The sequence below is a fragment of the Tympanuchus pallidicinctus genome, unplaced genomic scaffold, assembly GCF_026119805.1.
Source record: "Tympanuchus pallidicinctus isolate F22 unplaced genomic scaffold, pur_lepc_1.0 scaffold40, whole genome shotgun sequence".
NCBI classification, from domain to species: Eukaryota; Metazoa; Chordata; class Aves; order Galliformes; family Phasianidae; genus Tympanuchus; species Tympanuchus pallidicinctus.
In genome coordinates, this window is record NW_026294759.1 from 2,525,016 (window position 1) to 2,548,520 (window position 23,505).

Consider the following 23,505-nt stretch of genomic DNA (forward strand, 5'->3'; position numbering starts at 1 on the left):
ACGCACGGGGTCCCCTCTCCAGCAGGAGGGCACCCCAGCCTTGCCTGCACGCATGGGGATCTCTTGAAAACTTCAGAGCTAAGCCCCATCCCACCTCCACGCACGGGGTCCCCTCTCCAGCAGGAGGGCACCCCAGCCTCGCCAGCACGCATGGGGATCTCTTGAAAACTTCAGAGCTAAGCCCCATCCCACCTCCACGCACGGGGTCCCCTCTCCAGTAGGAGGGCACCCCAGCCTCGCCAGCACGCATGGGGATCTCTTGAAAACTTCAGAGCTAAGCCCCATCCCACCTCCACGCACGGGTTCCCCTCTCCAGTAGGAGGGCACCCCAGCCTTGCCTGCACGCATGGGGATCTCTTGAAAACTTCAGAGCTAAGCCCCATCCCACCTCCACGCACGGGGTCCCCTCTCCAGCAGGAGGGCACCCCAGCCTTGCCTGCACGCATGGGGATCTCTTGAAAACTTCAGAGCTAAGCCCCATCTCACCTCCAATCACGGGGTCCCCTCCCCAGCAGGAGGACACCCCAGCCTTGCCTGCACCCATGGGGATCTCTTGAAAACTTCAGAGCTAAGCCCCATCCCACCTCCACGCACGGGGTCCCCTCTCCAGTAGGAGGGCACCCCAGCCTCGCCAGCACGCATGGGGATCTCTTGAAAACTTCAGAGCTAAGCCCCATCCCACCTCCACGCACGGGGTCCTCTCTCCAGTAGGAGGGCACCCCAGCCTCGCCAGCACGCATGGGGATCTCTTGAAAACTTCAGAGCTAAGCCCCATCTCACCTCCACGCACGGGGTCCCCTCTCCAGCAGGAGGGCACCCCAGCCTCGCCAGCACGCATGGGGATCTCTTGAAAACTTCAGAGCTAAGCCCCATCTCACATCCACGCACGGGGTCCCCTCTCCAGCAGGAGGGCACCCCAGCCTTGCTTGCACGCATGGGGATCTCTTGAAAACTTCAGAGCTAAGCCCCATCTCACCTCCACGCACGGGGTCCCCTCCCCAACCAGAGGGCACCCCAGCCTTGCCTGCATGCATGGGGATCTCTTGAAAACTTCAGAGCTAAGCCCCATCCCACCTCCACGCACGGGGTCCCCTCCCCAGCAGGAGGGCACCCCAGCCTTGCTTGCACGCATGGGGATCTCTTGAAAACTTCAGAGCTAAGCCCCATCTCACCTCCACGCACGGGGTCCCCTCTCCAGCAGGAGGGCACCCCAGCCTCGCCTGCATGCATGGGGATCTCTTGAAAACTTCAGAGCTAAGCCCCATCCCACCTCCACGCACAGGGTCCCCTCCCCAGCCAGAGGGCACCCCAGCCTTTCCTGCACACATGGGGATCTCTTGAAAACTTCAGAGCTAAGCCCCATCCCACCTCCACGCACGGGTTCCCCTCTCCAGTAGGAGGGCACCCCAGCCTTGCCTGCACGCATGGGGATCTCTTGAAAACTTCAGAGCTAAGCCCCATCCCACCTCCACGCACGGGGTCCCCTCTCCAGCAGGAGGGCACCCCAGCCTTGCCTGCACGCATGGGGATCTCTTGAAAACTTCAGAGCTAAGCCCCATCTCACCTCCAATCACGGGGTCCCCTCCCCAGCAGGAGGGCACCCCAGCCTCGCCAGCACGCATGGGGATCTCTTGAAAACTTCAGAGCTAAGCCCCATCCCACCTCCACGCACGGGGTCCCCTCCCCAGCCAGAGGGCACCCCAGCCTTTCCTGCACACATGGGGATCTCTTGAAAACTTCAGAGCTAAGCCCCATCCCACCTCCACGCACGGGGTCCCCTCTCCAGCAGGAGGGCACCCCAGCCTCGCCAGCACGCATGGGGATCTCTTGAAAACTTCAGAGCTAAGCCCCATCTCACCTCCAATCACGGGGTCCCCTCCCCAGCAGGAGGACACCCCAGCCTTGCCTGCACGCATGGGGATCTCTTGAAAACTTCAGAGCTAAGCCCCATCCCACCTCCACGCACGGGGTCCCCTCTCCAGTTGGAGGGCACCCCAGCCTCGCCAGCACGCATGGGGATCTCTTGAAAACTTCAGAGCTAAGCCCCATCTCACCTCCACGCACGGGGTCCCCTCTCCAGCAGGAGGGCACCCCAGCCTCGCCAGCACGCATGGGGATCTCTTGAAAACTTCAGAGCTAAGCCCCATCTCACCTCCACGCACGGGGTCCCCTCTCCAGCAGGAGGGCACCCCAGCCTTGCCTGCACGCATGGGGATCTCTTGAAAACTTCAGAGCTAAGCCCCATCCCACCTCCACGCACGGGGTCCCCTTTCCAGCAGGAGGGCACCCCAGCCTCGCTTGCACGCACGGGGATCCCTTGAAAACTTCAGGGCTAAGCCCCATCTTACCTGCATGCATGGGGTATGGAGGGCACTCCTCTCCCCATATCCTTTCATTTTTTCTCAACAGGATGGATTTGTCGTGGTCAGACGTTTTCGTCTTCCTCCGTGTTGTCTCGTCTTTAAGGAACTTAGAGAAGACCATCCGTGCCCAATGCTGCCAGCATATCTGCCGGAACACCTGGGAAATAAATTGTTGTTCTCAGTGTAGATGTTCTGCTGTTGTTTGCACTCCGGAAAGCAGGCTGGATGGGGGACGGCACTGCAGCTCTCCCCCCACCCATGGGAGAATGCATGCAGTCCCAAAGGGCTGCCCGCTGATAAGTAGCACCACCCTGGGAAGCCTCAGCCTCAGCCAAGAGCTGGGGGAGAAGCAGGGGCTCCAGAGCTGCGCAGGGCCCAGGGGAGCAGCGAACTGGGATGGGGGTAGTGGAAGGTTCCACCACGTGCCGGGTCCCACCGACACTGCTCTTAGCAGGACAGAGAACATCACACTTGTGCAGCTTCTGCCATTTCTTGCTCACAACCTGCAGCAGCACCCAGCTGCATCACTGCACCTGCACTGCCGGTGGAGGAGATGTAGCTGCCCCCAGGATGCCGTGTCCCCAGGTAGCCTCTACCCCCGCAGGAGCTGAGTGGTGCCCCACAGCAGGAAGCATCACCACGACCCCAACTGCCTTTAGGAAGTGCTACTTGCACCCCAGCACTCCTGCACCACTGCTCCCCGTTCCTCTCCATTCCCACTGCAGCCGCTCCATCTTCCTGGAGAGCAGTGGGCGTGTGCCTTCAGTGCTGGAAGACAAGAAGGAAGTTGCAGGGTGGGGGTCCAGCTTCAGAGAGGAACGTGGTACCAGGCACCCTGTCACCCCACACACAGGAGGAGGGATGCAAGAAGTGCTTTTGTCCTCTATCTGGCACCCAGCCTCAGCCACAAACTATTTCCAAAGGGCACCATACAGAGGCTGGAGATGCAAGGACAGGGCTCACCTTGCTGCTGAGCTGGGAAAGGCTTTGCTGCACTTCTATGCTCACTGCAGCTCCAGACCTGCGGGAAGAGGAACTCTGTGAGCTACCTGCAGGGGGATGCAGCCCATGCACCACGGTTGCATGATTTATGATTTGACCTCTGACTGCAGATTTGCTTACAACCACTGTCACCATAGTGGTCGCCTCATATGGCACCTTCAGGGTGAAGAAGTATGCTGCGGAAGCCCTCAAAGGCCTTTTCTAGTTGTATGTTGTCATCTGGTCTCTTCCCAAAGAGGTCTCTCTGATGCATTTCTGACCCTGGGTGGTTCTGATAGATCTCTGCTCTGTTACGTTCTTTCCTAGAGTAGAGTAGAGTAGAGTAGAGTAGAGTACAGTACAGTACAGTACAGTACAGTAGAGGAACATGGATAGGATAGGATAGGATAGGATAGGATAGGATAGGATAGGATAGGATAGGATAGGATAGGATAGGATAGGATAGGATAGGATAGGATAGGAGGTGGAAGGTTCCTACGAAGACCATGCACTTAACTGCCGGAGAGCTAACAAAAAGATAAAGCACATTTATAAGCGCATTGTCCAAATGTCCCTTGGACACTGACAGTCATGGGACATGAGCTGCCTCACTAGGAAGCCCCTTCCTGTTTTCAACCACCTTCACTAGAAATAAATTTGTCCTGCTATCCATTCTGAACCTCCCATGTCATACCTCTGTGCTGTTCCTTTGTGTCCTTGCATCTGTGACAAGGAAGAAGTAAATGGCACCTCCCTCTCCATTTCCCTTTGGAAAGTTTTGGAGACAAAGAAGGTTACCTCCGTTCATCCCTACCAGCCAGCCAGACCATCTTCAGCTTCTCCTCACACCACATGCCTTCCAGCACTTTTACCAGCTTTGATGCCTTCCTTTGCATCCATGCAAGTATCGTAACATTCCCTCTAGATTGTGGAGCACAGAACTGCACACAGTATTTAAGATGAGGTTGCACCAGCACTAAATAAAGCAGAAGAATTGCCAGCCGCAGCTGGCTGTGCTGTGTTTAATGCACCCCATCCACTAAGCCAGAGACCTTCTAATAGGAGATGAGATTACTAAGGCAGGACATTCCCTTCATGAACTCCTGTGGACTATGCCTGATAAAGGCTTTGTTCTTTAAGTATCTTCCAATAGCAGGTAATATCCTTAACTTTTCCAGGGCCTGAGCTTAGACCAGCAGGTCTGTTTTCCGGGCATTCTCTGCTCCCTTATTCTTGATCAGCGTAACACTATCTAGGTTCAAACCAGCAGTGCCCTCCCACGACCTTTGGCAAATAGGTGGAAAGGGTCCAGCTTTAACATCTATTAAGTCCTTCAGCACTCTAGGATGAATCACATCAGGCCCTATAGACTTATGAACACTGAGCTCGTACAACTGTTTCTTCACAATTTCTGGCCACAGTTGGGAAGTCACTGCTCTGCCGGTCATGGTCTTCAAATTCAGAGGACTCAGCAGCCTGAAACCTCTCACTGTTATGAAAAACTGAGACTGAAACGCAAAAGCTAACAAACAAACAAACAGCAAAAAAAAGACAACCAAGAAAAATCGGCCACATTAAATGCCTCAGCCTTTTCCTTATGCTACTACAAATGATGCAGAAGGTGATGTCTCCTCTCCTAAGTCATTACAAAGCATATCAGCATTGCATACCGCAGCTGAAACTGGTTATGATTTTATGATGATCTGTGGTCGTTAGCTGAAGCTGACTAATTCAGACTCTGTAGTTATATGCCTTATATGTCAAAGACAGAGGGTATATTATGGCATCCTCAGCAAAAACTTACAGGGAGTTCAACAGTCTGTATGCAATGGAGCTTGTATCAAACAGAAATCTTACTATAAGTTTCCTCTTTTTTTCTTTTTTCTTCTGGCACTCTTGGCCAGACTCCCAAATTCTAGGTATGACACTGTAGTGCCCTGTGAGGATTTCCACAAATTTGACTGTGGCAGCTGGGAAGGCAAACACTCAAGCACAAAAGTATCAGGAAACATCTTTGATGTGTTGTTGGAAGAAAACCAGCTGATATTGAAAAGGCTTTTAGGTAGGAAGAGGCCAAGCCCCACCTCACCTCAGCCTCCCTTCAGGTGCAGAGTGCGATAGGGTCTCCCCTGACTCCCCGCCAGGCTACGCAATCCCAGCTTCCTGAGCTGCTCCTCGTAAGACTTGTGCTCCAGACCCCTCACCAGCTTTGCTGCCCTTCTCTGGACACGCTCCAGGGCCTCCATGCCTTTCTTGCAGTGGGGGGCCCAAAAGCGAGCACAGTACTCCAGCTGCAGCCTCAGCAGGGCTCAGAACAGAGGGATGGTCACTTCCCTGCTCCTGCTGGCAATGCTATTTCTGATACAAGCCAGGACGCCATTGGCTTTCACGGCCACCTGGGCACACTGCTGGCTCACGTTCAGCCCAGCACGGACCAATACCCCCAGCTCTGCTTCCTCTACACACTCTTGCGGGGCAGCCACTCTGCCCCAGACCTGTAGCGCTGCCTGGGGTTGTTACGGCCAAAGTGCAGGACCAAGGATTCCCTTCGTGTGGCCTCACCCCACACAGCTAGGACATGCCGGGCCGCATGAGATCTCATCCCAGTCCTGCTCAGTGGCATCATCTATTTGAACAGGAGCGAGCTGATGAGCAGCTTCTCGATAGGGTTGGCATTTGCTTTACACAATCGAAATCCGCTGCCTCTGTAAGTCTTTGCCTCTTACTACCACTAGATGGTACCCTTAGCGAGCATTTCCCCTACCTCTGCCAAGTCCAGTTTAATACTCAACCGCAACGTTTCGGAATTGATCAAGTCTGCACTTTTCTCACGAACAGTACAGGGCCAGGATGCTGGCGCTGGCTGCTAGTGACTGCTAGTAGTAGACTCAAGTGAACAAAGCTGAAGGTGTGTTCAGTATATCAAGCCCAGTACAAAGGCAAGTATACACTGCTATATCACTTGCTCTGCCCTTACGGTGGGCGGGAAGGGGAAGGAGGGGATTTACTCCCCCAGTCTCCACGCAGAGGTTTAGGGATGCAGAGTTTAGGGACGTGAGAAATACAAGGATCCTGACAGCTCTAGTGCTCCCAGAAAGGCATCCTTGAAGAGCAGCCTTGAACGGAGAAGCGTTACTGCGCTCTCCGTAGCTGCAGTTTGGTACTTCAAGGAGTAAACCCGCACTTCAAAAGGAATGGTAGAATCACAGAGCCATTAGGGCTGGGAAAGAGCCTCACACGGCCACGTCCAGCCCCGACCCACAAAGAGTCCTTCCGCGGTTTGTCCTAAGGGAATAATGACGCTATTTGAATAGTCATCATCCAAGTTGCTTTATTGCTAAACCAATATCACGGGAGGACAAAACCGGCCACAGCCGGGGATGGCGGTGCCGTGCCCGCAGGCCGGCGCCCCGGACGCCGCTTTGAAGGGCGCAGCCCGGATGGGCGCTGCGGACGGAGCCCCGGGAGGTACCGACGGCCGCGGCCCCGCACCTCCCCGCTCCGCTCCGCCCCGGCCCGCACCTCCCCGCTCCGTCGGGCAGCCCCGGCCGCGGCCGCGGGAGAGACAGAGGAGGAGGCGCGAGGAGGAGGGCAGGAAGCCGTTGCCGGGGCGGCGCGCGGCTGGGGCGGGCGCTGTGCGGGTGGCAGCCCGTTGGAACGCGTGCCGTTGCTAGCGGCTTGCTTGCCGTGACGCCGCTAAGCACGGCTTTGTGCCGCACCCGGAGCCGAGCCGACGCCGCGCTGCCAGGTGGGGAAAAGGTGGGGAAATAAACATGGGAGGGAGTGGGCTGAAAGAAAGATGCAGAACCACAGAAGTTGCAAGAAAATAACTTGTGATTATATTTCTTCCCACCTAGATATAACAGAGTTGAAAAGAGAGAGCTTGTGAAACAGGAGATCTTGAAGGCAAAGCACAAGGGCAGGGAGAAGCTCAGCCTCGGATAGGTGTACATGGCCGCAGCCAGCAGGCGGGCAAGAAGAGGCTAGCAGAGACACAGCCAAAGAGCAGCGAGACCACCTCAGCTACGGAGCAGCCAGAGCGCCTGAAAATGCGACAAGCACCAGGTACCACAGACACGCACTCAGGGGAGAGACCCCTTCACCAGGGGCTGTTCCCCACGCACGGGGTCCCCTCCCCAGCCAGAGGGCACCCCAGCCTCGCCAGCACGCATGGGGATCTCTTGAAAACTTCAGAGCTAAGCCCCATCCCACCTCCACGCACGGGGTCCCCTCTCCAGCAGGAGGGCACCCCAGCCTCGCCAGCACGCATGGGGATCTCTTGAAAACTTCAGAGCTAAGCCCCATCCCACCTCCACGCACGGGGTCCCCTCTCCAGTAGGAGGGCACCCCAGCCTTGCCTGCACGCATGGGGATCTCTTGAAAACTTCAGAGCTAAGCCCCATCCCACCTCCACGCACGGGTTCCCCTCTCCAGTAGGAGGGCACCCCAGCCTTCCCTGCACGCATGGGGATCTCTTGAAAACTTCAGAGCTAAGCCCCATCCCACCTCCACGCACGGGGTCCCCTCCCCAGCAGGAGGACACCACGGCCTTGCCTGCACGCATGGGGATCTCTTGAAAACTTCAGAGCTAAGCCCCATCTCACCTCCACGCACGGGGTCCCCTCTCCAGTAGGAGGGCACCCCAGCCTCGCCAGCACGCATGGGGATCTCTTGAAAACTTCAGAGCTAAGCCCCATCTCACCTCCACGCACGGGGTCCCCTCTCCAGTAGGAGGGCACCCCAGCCTCGCCAGCACGCATGGGGATCTCTTGAAAACTTCAGAGCTAAGCCCCATCTCACCTCCACGCACGGGGTCCCCTCTCCAGTAGGAGGGCACCCCAGCCTTGCCTGCACGCATGGGGATCTCTTGAAAACTTCAGAGCTAAGCCCCATCCCACCTCCACGCACGGGGTCCCCTCTCCAGTAGGAGGGCACCCCAGCCTTGCCTGCACGCATGGGGATCTCTTGAAAACTTCAGAGCTAAGCCCCATCCCACCTCCACGCACGGGGTCCCCTCTCCAGTAGGAGGGCACCCCAGCCTTGCCTGCACGCATGGGGATCTCTTGAAAACTTCAGAGCTAAGCCCCATCCCACCTCCACGCACGGGTTCCCCTCTCCAGTAGGAGGGCACCCCAGCCTTGCCTGCACGCATGGGGATCTCTTGAAAACTTCAGAGCTAAGCCCCATCTCACCTCCAATCACGGGGTCCCCTCCCCAGCAGGAGGACACCGCGGCCTTGCCTGCACGCATGGGGATCTCTTGAAAACTTCAGAGCTAAGCCCCATCCCACCTCCACGCACGGGGTCCTCTCTCCAGTAGGAGGGCACCCCAGACTCGCCAGCACGCATGGGGATCTCTTGAAAACTTCAGAGCTAAGCCCCATCTCACCTCCACGCACGGGGTCCCCTCTCCAGTAGGAGGGCACCCCAGCCTCGCCAGCACGCATGGGGATCTCTTGAAAACTTCAGAGCTAAGCCCCATCCCACCTCCACGCACGGGGTCCCCTCTCCAGCAGGAGGGCACCCCAGCCTCGCCAGCACGCATGGGGATCTCTTGAAAACTTCAGAGCTAAGCCCCATCCCACCTCCACGCACGGGGTCCCCTCTCCAGCAGGAGGGCACCCCAGCCTTGCTTGCACACATGGGGATCTCCTGAAAACTTCAGAGCTAAGCCCCATCCCACCTCCACACACAGGGTCCCCTCTCCAGCAGGAGGGCACACCAGCCTTGCTTGCACGCATGGGGATGTCTTGAAAACTTCAGAGCTAAGCCCCATCCCACCTCCACGCACGGGGTCCCCTCTCCAAGCAGGAGGGCACCCCAGCCTTGCCTGCACGCATGGGGATCTCTTGAAAACTTCAGAGCTAAGCCCCATCTCACCTCCAATCACGGGGTCCCCTCCCCAGCAGGAGGACACCGCAGCCTTGCTTGCACGCATGGGGATCTCTTGAAAACTTCAGAGCTAAGCCCCATCCCACCTCCACGCACGGGGTCCCCTCTCCAGTAGGAGAGCACCCCAGCCTCGCCAGCACGCATGGGGATCTCTTGAAAACTTCAGAGCTAAGCCCCATCTCACCTCCACGCACGGGGTCCCCTCTCCAGTAGGAGGGCACCCCAGCCTCGCCAGCACGCATGGGGATCTCTTGAAAACTTCAGAGCTAAGCCCCATCCCACCTCCACGCACGGGGTCCCCTCTCCAGTAGGAGGGCACCCCAGCCTTGCCAGCACGCATGGGGATCTCTTGAAAACTTCAGAGCTAAGCCCCATCCCACCTCCACGCACGGGTTCCCCTCTCCAGTAGGAGGGCACCCCAGCCTTCCCTGCACGCATGGGGATCTCTTGAAAACTTCAGAGCTAAGCCCCATCCCACCTCCACGCACGGGGTCCCCTCCCAAGCAGGAGGGCACCCCAGCCTTGCCTGCACGCATGGGGATCTCTTGAAAACTTCAGAGCTAAGCCCCATCCCACCTCCACGCACGGGGTCCCCTCCCCAGCCAGAGGGCACCCCAGCCTCGCCAGCACGCATGGGGATCTCTTGAAAACTTCAGAGCTAAGCCCCATCCCACCTCCACGCACGGGGTCCCCTCTCCAGTAGGAGGGCACCCCAGCCTCGCCAGCACGCATGGGGATCTCTTGAAAACTTCAGAGCTAAGCCCCATCCCACCTCCACGCACGGGGTCCCCTCTCCAGTAGGAGGGCACCCCAGCCTCGCCAGCACGCATGGGGATCTCTTGAAAACTTCAGAGCTAAGCCCCATCTCACCTCCACGCACGGGGTCCCCTCTCCAGTAGGAGGGCACCCCAGCCTCGCCAGCACGCATGGGGATCTCTTGAAAACTTCAGAGCTAAGCCCCATCCCACCTCCACGCACGGGGTCCCCTCTCCAGCAGGAGGGCACCCCAGCCTCGCTTGCACGCATGGGGATCTCTTGAAAACTTCAGAGCTAAGCCCCATCCCACCTCCACGCACGGGGTCCCCTCTCCAGCAGGAGGGCACCCCAGCCTTGCTTGCACACATGGGGATCTCCTGAAAACTTCAGAGCTAAGCCCCATCCCACCTCCACACACAGGGTCCCCTCTCCAGCAGGAGGGCACACCAGCCTTGCTTGCACGCATGGGGATCTCTTGAAAACTTCAGAGCTAAGCCCCATCCCACCTCCACGCACGGGGTCCCCTCTCCAGCAGGAGGGCACCCCAGCCTTGCCTGCACGCATGGGGATCTCTTGAAAACTTCAGAGCTAAGCCCCATCTCACCTCCAATCACGGGGTCCCCTCCCCAGCAGGAGGACACCGCAGCCTTGCTTGCACGCATGGGGATCTCTTGAAAACTTCAGAGCTAAGCCCCATCCCACCTCCACGCACGGGGTCCCCTCTCCAGTAGGAGAGCACCCCAGCCTCGCCAGCACGCATGGGGATCTCTTGAAAACTTCAGAGCTAAGCCCCATCCCACCTCCACGCACGGGGTCCCTCTCCAGTAGGAGGGCACCCCAGCCTCGCCAGCACGCATGGGGATCTCTTGAAAACTTCAGAGCTAAGCCCCATCTCACCTCCACGCACGGGGTCCCCTCTCCAGTAGGAGGGCACCCCAGCCTCGCCAGCACGCATGGGGATCTCTTGAAAACTTCAGAGCTAAGCCCCATCCCACCTCCACGCACGGGGTCCCCTCTCCAGCCGGAGGGCACCCCAGCCTTGCCTGCACGCATGGGGATCTCTTGAAAACTTCAGAGCTAAGCCCCATCCCACCTCCACGCACGGGGTCCCCTTCCCAGCAGGAGGGCACCCCAGCCTCGCTTGCACGCACGGGGATCCCTTGAAAACTTCAGGGCTAAGCCCCATCTTACCTGCATGCATGGGGTATGGAGGGCACTCCTCTCCCCATATCCTTTCATTTTTTCTCAACAGGATGGATTTGTCGTGGTCAGATGTTTTCGTCTTCCTCCGTGTTGTCTCGTCTTTAAGGAACTTAGAGAAGACCATCCGTGCCCAATGCTGCCAGCATATCTGCCGGAACACCTGGGAAATAAATTGTTGTTCTCAGTGTAGATGTTCTGCTGTTGTTTGCACTCCGGAAAGCAGGCTGGATGGGGGACGGCACTGCAGCTCTCCCCCCACCCATGGGAGAATGCATGCAGTCCCAAAGGGCTGCCCGCTGATAAGTAGCACCACCCTGGGAAGCCTCAGCCTCAGCCAAGAGCTGGGGGAGAAGCAGGGGCTCCAGAGCTGCGCAGGGCCCAGGGGAGCAGCGAACTGGGATGGGGGTAGTGGAAGGTTCCACCACGTGCCGGGTCCCACCGACACTGCTCTTAGCAGGACAGAGAACATCACACTTGTGCAGCTTCTGCCATTTCTTGCTCACAACCTGCAGCAGCACCCAGCTGCATCACTGCACCTGCACTGCCGGTGGAGGAGATGTAGCTGCCCCCAGGATGCCGTGTCCCCAGGTAGCCTCTACCCCCGCAGGAGCTGAGTGGTGCCCCACAGCAGGAAGCATCACCAGGACCCCAACTGCCTTTAGGAAGTGCTACTTGCACCCCAGCACTCCTGCACCACTGCTCCCCGTTCCTCTCCATTCCCACTGCAGCCGCTCCATCTTCCTGGAGAGCAGTGGGCGTGTGCCTTCAGTGCTGGAAGACAAGAAGGAAGTTGCAGGGTGGGGGTCCAGCTTCAGAGAGGAACGTGGTACCAGGCACCCCGTCACCCCACACACAGGAGGAGGGATGCAAGAAGTGCTTTTGTCCTCTATCTGGCACCCAGCCTCAGCCACAAACTATTTCCAAAGGGCACCATACAGAGGCTGGAGATGCAAGGACAGGGCTCACCTTGCTGCTGAGCTGGGAAAGGCTTTGCTGCACTTCTATGCTCACTGCAGCTCCAGACCTGCGGGAAGAGGAACTCTGTGAGCTACCTGCAGGGGGATGCAGCCCATGCACCACGGTTGCATGATTTATGATTTGACCTCTGACTGCAGATTTGCTTACAACCACTGTCACCATAGTGGTCGCCTCATATGGCACCTTCAGGGTGAAGAAGTATGCTGCGGAAGCCCTCAAAGGCCTTTTCTAGTTGTATGTTGTCATCTGGTCTCTTCCCAAAGAGGTCTCTCTGATGCATTTCTGACCCTGGGTGGTTCTGATAGATCTCTGCTCTGTTACGTTCTTTCCTAGAGTAGAGTAGAGTAGAGTAGAGTAGAGTACAGTACAGTACAGTACAGTACAGTAGAGGAACATGGATAGGATAGGATAGGATAGGATAGGATAGGATAGGATAGGATAGGATAGGATAGGATAGGATAGGATAGGAGGTGGAAGGTTCCTACGAAGACCATGCACTTAACTGCCGGAGAGCTAACAAAAAGATAAAGCACATTTATAAGCGCATTGTCCAAATGTCCCTTGGACACTGACAGTCATGGGACATGAGCTGCCTCACTAGGAAGCCCCTTCCTGTTTTCAACCACCTTCACTAGAAATAAATTTGTCCTGCTATCCATTCTGAACCTCCCATGTCATACCTCTGTGCTGTTCCTTTGTGTCCTTGCATCTGTGACAAGGAAGAAGTAAATGGCACCTCCCTCTCCATTTCCCTTTGGAAAGTTTTGGAGACAAAGAAGGTTACCTCCGTTCATCCCTACCAGCCAGCCAGACCATCTTCAGCTTCTCCTCACACCACATGCCTTCCAGCACTTTTACCAGCTTTGATGCCTTCCTTTGCATCCATGCAAGTATCGTAACATTCCCTCTAGATTGTGGAGCACAGAACTGCACACAGTATTTAAGATGAGGTTGCACCAGCACTAAATAAAGCAGAAGAATTGCCAGCCGCAGCTGGCTGTGCTGTGTTTAATGCACCCCATCCACTAAGCCAGAGACCTTCTAACAGGAGATGAGATTACTAAGGCAGGACATTCCCTTCATGAACTCCTGTGGACTATGCCTGATAAAGGCTTTGTTCTTTAAGTATCTTCCAATAGCAGGTAATATCCTTAACTTTTCCAGGGCCTGAGCTTAGACCAGCAGGTCTGTTTTCCGGGCATTCTCTGCTCCCTTATTCTTGATCAGCGTAACACTATCTAGGTTCAAACCAGCAGTGCCCTCCCACGACCTTTGGCAAATAGGTGGAAAGGGTCCAGCTTTAACATCTATTAAGTCCTTCAGCACTCTAGGATGAATCACATCAGGCCCTATAGACTTATGAACACTGAGCTCGTACAACTGTTTCTTCACAATTTCTGGCCACAGTTGGGAAGTCACTGCTCTGCCGGTCATGGTCTTCAAATTCAGAGGACTCAGCAGCCTGAAACCTCTCACTGTTATGAAAAACTGAGACTGAAACGCAAAAGCTAACAAACAAACAAACAGCAAAAAAAAGACAACCAAGAAAAATCGGCCACATTAAATGCCTCAGCCTTTTCCTTATGCTACTACAAATGATGCAGAAGGTGATGTCTCCTCTCCTAAGTCATTACAAAGCATATCAGCATTGCATACCGCAGCTGAAACTGGTTATGATTTTATGATGATCTGTGGTCGTTAGCTGAAGCTGACTAATTCAGACTCTGTAGTTATATGCCTTATATGTCAAAGACAGAGGGTATATTATGGCATCCTCAGCAAAAACTTACAGGGAGTTCAACAGTCTGTATGCAATGGAGCTTGTATCAAACAGAAATCTTACTATAAGTTTCCTCTTTTTTTCTTTTTTCTTCTGGCACTCTTGGCCAGACTCCCAAATTCTAGGTATGACACTGTAGTGCCCTGTGAGGATTTCCACAAATTTGACTGTGGCAGCTGGGAAGGCAAACACTCAAGCACAAAAGTATCAGGAAACATCTTTGATGTGTTGTTGGAAGAAAACCAGCTGATATTGAAAAGGCTTTTAGGTAGGAAGAGGCCAAGCCCCACCTCACCTCAGCCTCCCTTCAGGTGCAGAGTGCGATAGGGTCTCCCCTGACTCCCCGCCAGGCTACGCAATCCCAGCTTCCTGAGCTGCTCCTCGTAAGACTTGTGCTCCAGACCCCTCACCAGCTTTGCTGCCCTTCTCTGGACACGCTCCAGGGCCTCCATGCCTTTCTTGCAGTGGGGGGCCCAAAAGCGAGCACAGTACTCCAGCTGCAGCCTCAGCAGGGCTCAGAACAGAGGGATGGTCACTTCCCTGCTCCTGCTGGCAATGCTATTTCTGATACAAGCCAGGACGCCATTGGCTTTCACGGCCACCTGGGCACACTGCTGGCTCACGTTCAGCCCAGCACGGACCAATACCCCCAGCTCTGCTTCCTCTACACACTCTTGCGGGGCAGCCACTCTGCCCCAGACCTGTAGCGCTGCCTGGGGTTGTTACGGCCAAAGTGCAGGACCAAGGATTCCCTTCGTGTGGCCTCACCCCACACAGCTAGGACATGCCGGGCCGCATGAGATCTCATCCCAGTCCTGCTCAGTGGCATCATCTATTTGAACAGGAGCGAGCTGATGAGCAGCTTCTCGATAGGGTTGGCATTTGCTTTACACAATCGAAATCCGCTGCCTCTGTAAGTCTTTGCCTCTTACTACCACTAGATGGTACCCTTAGCGAGCATTTCCCCTACCTCTGCCAAGTCCAGTTTAATACTCAACCGCAACGTTTCGGAATTGATCAAGTCTGCACTTTTCTCACGAACAGTACAGGGCCAGGATGCTGGCGCTGGCTGCTAGTGACTGCTAGTAGTAGACTCAAGTGAACAAAGCTGAAGGTGTGTTCAGTATATCAAGCCCAGTACAAAGGCAAGTATACACTGCTATATCACTTGCTCTGCCCTTACGGTGGGCGGGAAGGGGAAGGAGGGGATTTACTCCCCCAGTCTCCACGCAGAGGTTTAGGGATGCAGAGTTTAGGGACGTGAGAAATACAAGGATCCTGACAGCTCTAGTGCTCCCAGAAAGGCATCCTTGAAGAGCAGCCTTGAACGGAGAAGCGTTACTGCGCTCTCCGTAGCTGCAGTTTGGTACTTCAAGGAGTAAACCCGCACTTCAAAAGGAATGGTAGAATCACAGAACCATTAGGGCTGGGAAAGAGCCTCACACGGCCACGTCCAGCCCCGACCCACAAAGAGTCCTTCCGCGGTTTGTCCTAAGGGAATAATGACGCTATTTGAATAGTCATCATCCAAGTTGCTTTATTGCTAAACCAATATCACGGGAGGACAAAACCGGCCACAGCCGGGGATGGCGGTGCCGTGCCCGCAGGCCGGCGCCCCGGACGCCGCTTTGAAGGGCGCAGCCCGGATGGGCGCTGCGGACGGAGCCCCGGGAGGTACCGACGGCCGCGGCCCCGCACCTCCCCGCTCCGCTCCGCCCCGGCCCGCACCTCCCCGCTCCGTCGGGCAGCCCCGGCCGCGGCCGCGGGAGAGACAGAGGAGGAGGCGCGAGGAGGAGGGCAGGAAGCCGTTGCCGGGGCGGCGCGCGGCTGGGGCGGGCGCTGTGCGGGTGGCAGCCCGTTGGAACGCGTGCCGTTGCTAGCGGCTTGCTTGCCGTGACGCCGCTAAGCACGGCTTTGTGCCGCACCCGGAGCCGAGCCGACGCCGCGCTGCCAGGTGGGGAAACGGGCCGGGCGGGCGGGGAGCGCTTCGAGCCGAGCAGCGCCGGGCTCTGCCGTCCTCCCGAGTGCCGGCACTGCCTCCGGCATTAAGGCGACCGGCAGCTTTCGTCGCCGCCCGTCTGCTTCGGCCGTTGAGCGACAGAAGACGCGGCGCTGGGGCGCGGCTCGGGCAGGCCGAGCCTAATCTCCGTCCCGCGTTCCTCCTCCTGCGCTCTTTTTCATGGAAAGCTGTGCCAGCTTCTGCAAACGTACAGCTTCCTGAAAAAGTAAGTGTGGTAAACCCGTAATTTTGTCAGTACGGGCAAGATTGTAACCGACAGCTAACAGAAAATAAACATGGGAGGGAGTGGGCTGAAAGAAAGATGCAGAACCACAGAAGTTGCAAGAAAATAACTGGTGATTATATTTCTTCCCACCTAGATATAACAGAGTTGAACAGAGAGAGCTTGTGAAACAAGAGATCTTGAAGGCAAAGCACAAGGGCAGGGAGAAGCTCAGCCTCGGATAGGTGTACATGGCCGCAGCCAGCAGGCGGGCAAGAAGAGGCTAGCAGAGACACAGCCAAAGAGCAGCGAGACCACCTCAGCTACGGAGCAGCCAGAGCGCCTGAAAATGCGACAAGCACCAGGTACCACAGACACGCACTCAGGGGAGAGACCCCTTCACCAGGGGCTGTTCCCCACGCACGGGGTCCCCTCCCCAGGTGTCACAGTTTTATGACTTTTGGCTATCAGTATTCCACACCATAACATCATGTAATGCACTGGGGGTTTGACTTTTAATGCTCAGTTCTGAATATTTGTCCGACGGAGGAGAACTACATTTCCCAAGGAGGCTTTGCGGTCAGCGAGGAGATATAACTGTGTGCAAGGTCACCTGATCTTTCTTCTTTGCCTGCTCTATTCCATCTGCACTTCTCCATTTGCAATTTGCCGTCTGCTGTTATCCATCTGCTCAACTGAACTGCACCTACACCTCAGCGTTGTGACAAGACCTACCTACCTGACAAACTCTCTATCTCTCTCATTGTATTTTGCTGATTGCTAAACGACATTGCTCGACGTCGGATTGTTGCTGCTGTTTTCAATTGCTTTGGAGCTGATGCAGGTGAAGAAGAGCATAGAAAGAAGAAGGATGAGGTGACCTTGCATACAGTTATATCTCCTTGCTGACCGCACAGCCACCTGGGGAAAAGTAGTTCTCCTCTGTCGGACAAATATTTGGAACTGAGCATTACAAATAAAACCCCCAGTGCATTACAAGATGTTACCGTGTGTAATACTGATAGCCAAAAGTCATAAAACAATGACATGGGCCACAGAACTGGGCCAAAGAGGCAGTAAACCGTTGACACCAGGTGGAGGGACCCCAGCCTCCCCCCCCACACAAGGGGATCCCTCGAAAACTCGAGGGCTAAGCCCCATCCCACCTCCACACACGGGGTCCCCTCCCCAACCAGAGGGCACCCCAGCCTTGCCTGCACGCATGGGGATCTCTTGAAAACTTCAGAGCTAAGCCCCATCCCACCTCCACTCACGGGGTCCCCTGCCCAGCAGGAGGGCACCCCAGCCTTGCCTGCACGCATGGGGATCTCTTGAAAACTTCAGAGCTAAGCCCCATCCCACCTCCACTCACGGGGTCCGCTCTCCAGCCGGAGGGCACCCCAGCCTTGCCTACACGCATGGGGATCTCTTGAAAACTTCAGAGCTAAGCCCCATCCCACCTCCACGCACGGGGTCCCCTCTCCAGCAGGAGGGCACCCCAGCCTCGCCAGCACGCATGGGGATCTCTTGAAAACTTCAGAGCTAAGCCCCATCCCACCTCCACGCACGGGATCCCCTCCCCAGCAGGAGGGCACCCCAGCCTCGCCAGCACGCATGGGGATCTCTTGAAAACTTCAGAGCTAAGCCCCATCCCACCTCCACGCACGGGGTCCCCTCCCCCGCAGGAGGGCACCCCAGCCTCGCCCGCACGCATCGGGATCCCTTGAAAACTTCAGAGCTAAGCCCCATCCCACCTCCACGCACGGGGTCCCCTCCTAAGGCCGAGGGCACCCCAGCTCCATCCGCACAGTAGGGGTACTGGGTCCCCTCCCCAGGCCGAGGGCTCCTTTCTGCCCGCATCCTTTTTTTTTTTTTGTCCACAGGAAGCTCTGCATTATGGTCCACCTTTTTCATCATCCTCCCTATTTCTTCTGCTATTGAAGGATTTGTAGGAATACAAGGCGAACACAAAGCAGGTAGCATATCTGCGGGAACACCTGGATAATAAAAAATTTTGCTCACCTGACATTTTCCGCTCTTCTTTCCGTCCCGTAAAGCAAGCTGGAGGAGGTACAGAGCAACTGGTCTCCCCCCAACCACTAGAATTTTCATGCACTTCCAGTGTGCAGCCCCCAGCTAAGCATCACCACGCAGGGAAGCCTCATCCTCAGCCAAGAGCTGCGGGACGAACAGGGTCTCAAAATCTTAGTGGGGCCCCGCGGAACAGAGATCTGGAATGGGGACACTGGGGGGTTCTACCACATGCTGGCTCCCACAACGCTGCGTTTAGCAGGATAGAGAACATCACAATGTTGTGCAGCTTCTGCCATTTCTTGCTCACAGCCGGCAGCAGCACCCAGCTGCATCACTGCACCATCATTGCCGGTGGAGGAGGGCAGATAAGATGCACTTGTCCCCAGGATGCTGTGTTGCCATGCAATCCCTACCTTCGCAGGAGCAGGTAGGTGCCCCATAGCAGGAAGCATCACCGGGACCCCAAGTGCTGATAGGAAGCAAGAGCTGCTGTCACCCCAGCACCACTGCTCCCATTTCCTCTCCATTCCCATCGCAGCCACTCCATTTTCCTGGAGAGCAGTAGGCGTCTGCCTTCAGCGCTGGAAGACAAGAACGAAGCTGTAGGGTGGGGGCCCAAATTCGGGGGTGAGCATGGCTCTGGGCACCCCATCACCTCATAAACAGGAGGAGGGATGCAGGAAGTGCTTTTGTCTTCTATCTGGCATCATCCTCAGCCACAAGCCCCATCCAAAGGGCTCCATCCAGAGGCTGGAGATGCAAGGACAGGGCTCGCCTCGCTGCTGAGCTGGGAAAGACTTTGCTGCACTCCACTCCTCACTGCAGCCCCAGCCTTGTGAGCCACCTGCAGAGGGATGCCTGGCTGGCACCCCTGCACCAAGGTGTAAGGGGACAGGCAGTCCCCACACCGTGGGGGGGCCTCGCACCCCAGCATTCCCAGCACTCACCACCTCCACGGTCTCCTTGTTGCCAGAACAGCTCGCGGCTCTGGGTCGATCCCGGCTGCAGCCCTCGCTCAACCCGCCACAGGAGATAGGCAAGAAAGAGAAAATGATGCAAAACAAGCTTCAAAGCAAGCATTGCAAAGACGCATTGCTTTTGTTGCAGCAGCCCTTTGCCTTGCTCCTTGCACCCAGCAACTCCGGGCTGGGGAGGCACGGCCCCATCCTGCTCACCTCGTCACCACAAGCAGGGGTCTGCAGCACCCACAACTCCCTCCACCAGAGGCTGAAGGCAGCTCAGGGTGCTGCCTGGGATCGGGGAGCTGAGCAGATCCACAAAAATAAAGGCAGCAACACCAGACTCACACCAGTCCCCAAAAGTAAGGCTAAGGAAGCAGGTACTGCAGGCCAAGACCGAAAAAGAAGACATGGAGCCCCCAGCAGATCCTGAGATGGATCGAGCAATTGGACAAAGACTGATGCATGCTAAAATGCAGTGGCACAGGCAGCAGTTCTATCTGTAAGTCCCAGCAAGGGGAAGAGGGTAAACAGGCTTCCAACTCCAAGGACACGGATGGCAAAAGCATGCAACATGAGGCAGACTGGACCCTTGTCTCTATGCAGAGCAGAAGGAAGAGCCTGCCCCTTGCCCCTGAAGTCGCTCTAACCAACAGCTACGAAGCTCTGGGGAACAAGAAGGAGGAGGTGTGGAGAACTCCGCACAACCAGAAGGGAACAACCATGTGAAGACAGTCCAACCAAGGAACCAGTGCCACCAAAGAAAAGACTCATACAGCCAAAGGTAAAGAATATTAAAAAGAAAAACATCGTAACCTCTAAAACCTGTAGCAAGCGATGAAAAATAAGGTTGGTAGTTGTGTAGTGAAGAGAAAATGAAGTACAAGACAAATTCTCATAGCAGTAAAAGTATTGCCAGTGGCTTGGAACAGAAGAAAAATATCGAGTAGATTATCTTGACAATCATGTTCCTCTGTCCTGAAATCTGTACTCAACCTGGCGCTGTGGTTTTGGTTAAACTATGCGGCACACAAAGGAAAACAGAGATAAAAAGTGCTACGTCACTTACTAAATTCTGCATGGTAAAATGAACACAAATTATCACATAAGACTCAGCGTACTACGAATAAACTGAAACTGTGTGTATTGGTCTGGCTAAATCTCTACAAGAATGTCCCATGTCAAGTTACCTGTGCATTGCACATAGCTGATTACAGCATGTATTTAATTGTACTTAAGGTTTGCTCACATAGTGGACAACTTTATTGGACTTTCTGCTGTTATTTTTTTACAGTCACACTGAAGTCACGTTCTGTTCCACTTTTTCTTCTTTTTCCTCTTCTTCACAATACTTTCGCATCAAGCATTCATTTGTAAAGCTTTTCCTGGAATTCACATTATCTTTTTTATCCTTTCCCTGGCATTATTTAGGGCCGTTCCTACAGTGCTTTTGAGTAGCTACCATGAGAGGTTTGCCAGTCTCTACAAAGATAGCAAGACATAAACTAATATTTTAAAATATTGCTGATCCCTGAGAAAACTTCTACAGATTAAAAAACAACAAACAAACAAACAACCAAAACCCCCATTTGAAAACTAGAGTTTTATCTCCAAAGTTTTGTCTTTCATCGGTGACCGTTGTTTGCACTTAACTTTTAAAAGACATCTTTGTATCTTCGTCCATAGACATTCATTTATTTGATGTTTTACATCGTTGGTTTACCATCCATTAAGCAGATCATTGTTTAAAAGCAAGCATTCTCCTCTGCTCGCTCATGAGCTACTTCTTTCCTGCTCTCGGTTATCAAGTCATTATGAAGTTAAGAAACCATCTCATGCTAACTTTGAAAATGTTGACTCATCCTGGCAAAAATGACTTCCAGCACTGGTTTTGAAACCAACGCTTTTTTTAACATTCAACAAACATTAAGGTGGCAGTCACAGTTTGCTTCCATCAACATCTCCCTGATTCCAAGATCAGAATATTTGGATTTAATGCTGAATGAATTCTGTGCCCTGGATTGTATAGTGCCTACCTATGTAACTGTGTAAAATTAAGTTTAAAGCTTCACTAACAGCGCCCAACTGTACATATTACGGAAACTCGGGATTGCAGCCTAGCTTTCTTAGTTCTAAATGTGGCAAGAATCCAAATCAGTGGTAAAACCAGCATACTATTCACACAACCCAGTGATATTCATCATCTGAAGAAGCAGCCATTTAAACAACAACAACACAAGCTTACACATAAAATAATGCTAAAATATAGATTTCTTAAAATCAGTATTTCATACCCAAGAGAAAATACATCGCTTCAAAAAACAGTATCCAGACAAATTACACTAACTCATTTATTTCTTCCTGCTAGGTGCACAAATCTTACAGCACGAATACCACTTACCCATCACCTTCTCTAACTTTCTCTTCTACTTCTGTATCTATCTCCATATTACAGCTAGACTAGAAATGGTTCAACGAACAGTCACACAACAGAGCCAAGGCTTCTCTTCGTCTTCATTTCACCTACACAAATCCAACACCTCAAAGATCTCTTTCTTACAATGTTCTCTTCAATTTAAGACTGATTTACTGAGTGTGATTCTTGTTAGTGGCTTTTAGGAGCAGATGAGACAGAATGCAGAAAGGTTGTTGTGCAGACCGTTCCGTATTGCAGCAAAGGAAAGAACTCAGTGATCCCAAGATCCCTTCATCCCATGTGCTAGCCTTTTACAGAAGTTAACAATGACATGAGATGTAAAAGATGACTTGGACAACTTGGAGTAAGTCTTGTTGCCATGTCATATCAATGTCAGCTTTTACAATCAATTGCAAATTAGATAGGATTAAGGAAAACAATAGTCATTATTCTAACCCATATTTTTACATACTTTTCTACCTGTTATCGTTTTAGCATAAATCATTGAAGAGATTATGATGATCCATATTGCAAAAACGTTTAAAATACATTTGGACACAGATGTACATTGCAGCCTATCAGACAGCAACAGATGATCTAAGTCATCAAATGTATTCTGAGAGCTATGTTAAAAGACCAGAGAGCTGCCTCTAAATAATTCAAATTTGACTATGCAAGAACTCTATCCCAAGCAAGCATCAGTGTTATAACCACGTCAGTAATTGCTGGCCAGCAGTGTGTGGCTGCTGAATAAGAGACTTGGTCCTCCCAGAATTGGTATTCAGTTCTGGCATCTCATGTTCCTTTGGGTCCTTTTAGGAATATCAGTGCTCTCACCTCTAGTTTTGCATCCAGATGTGGAGTCCTCAGAACAGGAGAGACAAAGGAGGGCTGCAAAAATGATCCGAGGGATTGAACACCCCCTGTAAAGATGGGCTGAAAGAGCCGTGGCTGTTCATCCTGGAGAAGAGAAGGCTCTGAGGTGACCTGATAGTGGCCTTTCAGTATCTAAAGGGCATATCTGTAGGAAAGAAGGAGACAGACTCTTTAAGAAAAGCCTGTGGTGATAGGACAAGGGGAAATGGTTTTGAACTAAAAGAGGGGAGAATTAGATTGGATATAAGGAAGAAGTTTTTGACAGTGAGGGTGCTGAGGCAGTGGAACACGTTGCCTAGAGATGTGGCTGATGCCCCTTCCCTGGAGACTTTCCAGGCAAGGCTGGATCAAGCCCTGGGCAACCTGATTTAGCTCTGCATTGTCCCTGTTCACTGCAGGGGAGTTGGCCTAGATGATCTTTAAGGATCCCTCCTAACTCAAATGATTCTATGATCAGGGCAAAAATGAAAGGTTTTTGCATGTTGTATTGATACAATTTCACCTTATCAGTCACTTCTATGATTTTTAAAGTTCCCTCTTAATTTATAGCATATTATCAAATCCTGAAGTATAATATTGTTCAGCCAATTCTATCTTCTTCTACTGGCTGCTCCACTACTTTTTCACACCTAAATTACAGATTTTTTTTTCCAGGGTTCCAACATTCTCAAACCCTGCGCTTCTTTCCCTTATTTAAAGGTGATCTTTGTTAACTTACAAGTTTTACAACATTTGAATCTCCAAGCAGTAATTCACTTTTGGCTCTGAAAGTAAAATAACAAGGTGGACTTTGGGAATTCCATCAAAATCCAGTTCACCTGCATCATCATCATCATCATTCTGCATCTACAGAATCCTACTTTACACAACTGCCTATGTAAATATATGCTTTCTGCTCATGTCTTTCCCTCAGTGAAATAGAATCATAGAATCATAAAGATTGGAAAAGACCTCTAAGATCATCTGGTCCAACCGTTCCCCCCTACCACCAACATTGCCCGCTAACCCGGCTTGCACTGGTAGCGGGGGTTGCCATAAGCCAGGTT

At 53.6% G+C, this 23,505-nt stretch overlaps 5 long non-coding RNA genes across 7 annotated transcripts; 2 read left to right on the forward strand and 3 right to left on the reverse strand.

Annotated features, from left to right (window-relative positions):
- Window positions 1-326: 326 nt before the first annotated feature.
- On the reverse strand, window positions 327-2,250 carry LOC128089927 (uncharacterized). Of its 2 annotated transcripts, none has more exons than XR_008210723.1 (4): window positions 2,153-2,250; window positions 1,467-1,564; window positions 1,075-1,172; window positions 327-486 (listed from the first exon to the last, which is right to left on the reverse strand). It is a non-coding gene; the product is annotated as an uncharacterized LOC128089927 (long non-coding RNA). The 2 variants fall into 2 exon arrangements; XR_008210722.1 differs by lacking the exon at window positions 2,153-2,250 and adding an exon at window positions 1,663-1,750.
- Window positions 2,251-6,658: 4,408 nt separating this feature from the next.
- LOC128089928 (uncharacterized) lies at window positions 6,659-7,072 on the reverse strand. Its single transcript, XR_008210724.1, has 2 exons — window positions 6,867-7,072; window positions 6,659-6,836 (listed from the first exon to the last, which is right to left on the reverse strand). It is a non-coding gene; the product is annotated as an uncharacterized LOC128089928 (long non-coding RNA).
- A 140-nt stretch (window positions 7,073-7,212) lies between these two features.
- Window positions 7,213-11,383, forward strand: LOC128089926 (uncharacterized). The gene is made up of 2 exons (XR_008210721.1): window positions 7,213-7,409; window positions 11,244-11,383. It is a non-coding gene; the product is annotated as an uncharacterized LOC128089926 (long non-coding RNA).
- A 4,089-nt stretch (window positions 11,384-15,472) lies between these two features.
- LOC128089931 (uncharacterized) lies at window positions 15,473-15,915 on the reverse strand. Its single transcript, XR_008210727.1, has 2 exons — window positions 15,681-15,915; window positions 15,473-15,650 (listed from the first exon to the last, which is right to left on the reverse strand). It is a non-coding gene; the product is annotated as an uncharacterized LOC128089931 (long non-coding RNA).
- Window positions 15,916-15,929: 14 nt separating this feature from the next.
- Window positions 15,930-17,710, forward strand: LOC128089925 (uncharacterized). 2 transcript variants are annotated; one of them, XR_008210720.1, is made up of 3 exons: window positions 15,930-16,177; window positions 16,332-16,614; window positions 17,563-17,710. It is a non-coding gene; the product is annotated as an uncharacterized LOC128089925 (long non-coding RNA). The 2 variants fall into 2 exon arrangements; XR_008210719.1 differs by lacking the exon at window positions 17,563-17,710 and having other exon boundaries at window positions 15,944-16,177; window positions 16,332-17,173.
- The last annotated feature ends 5,795 nt before the right edge of the window (window positions 17,711-23,505 follow it).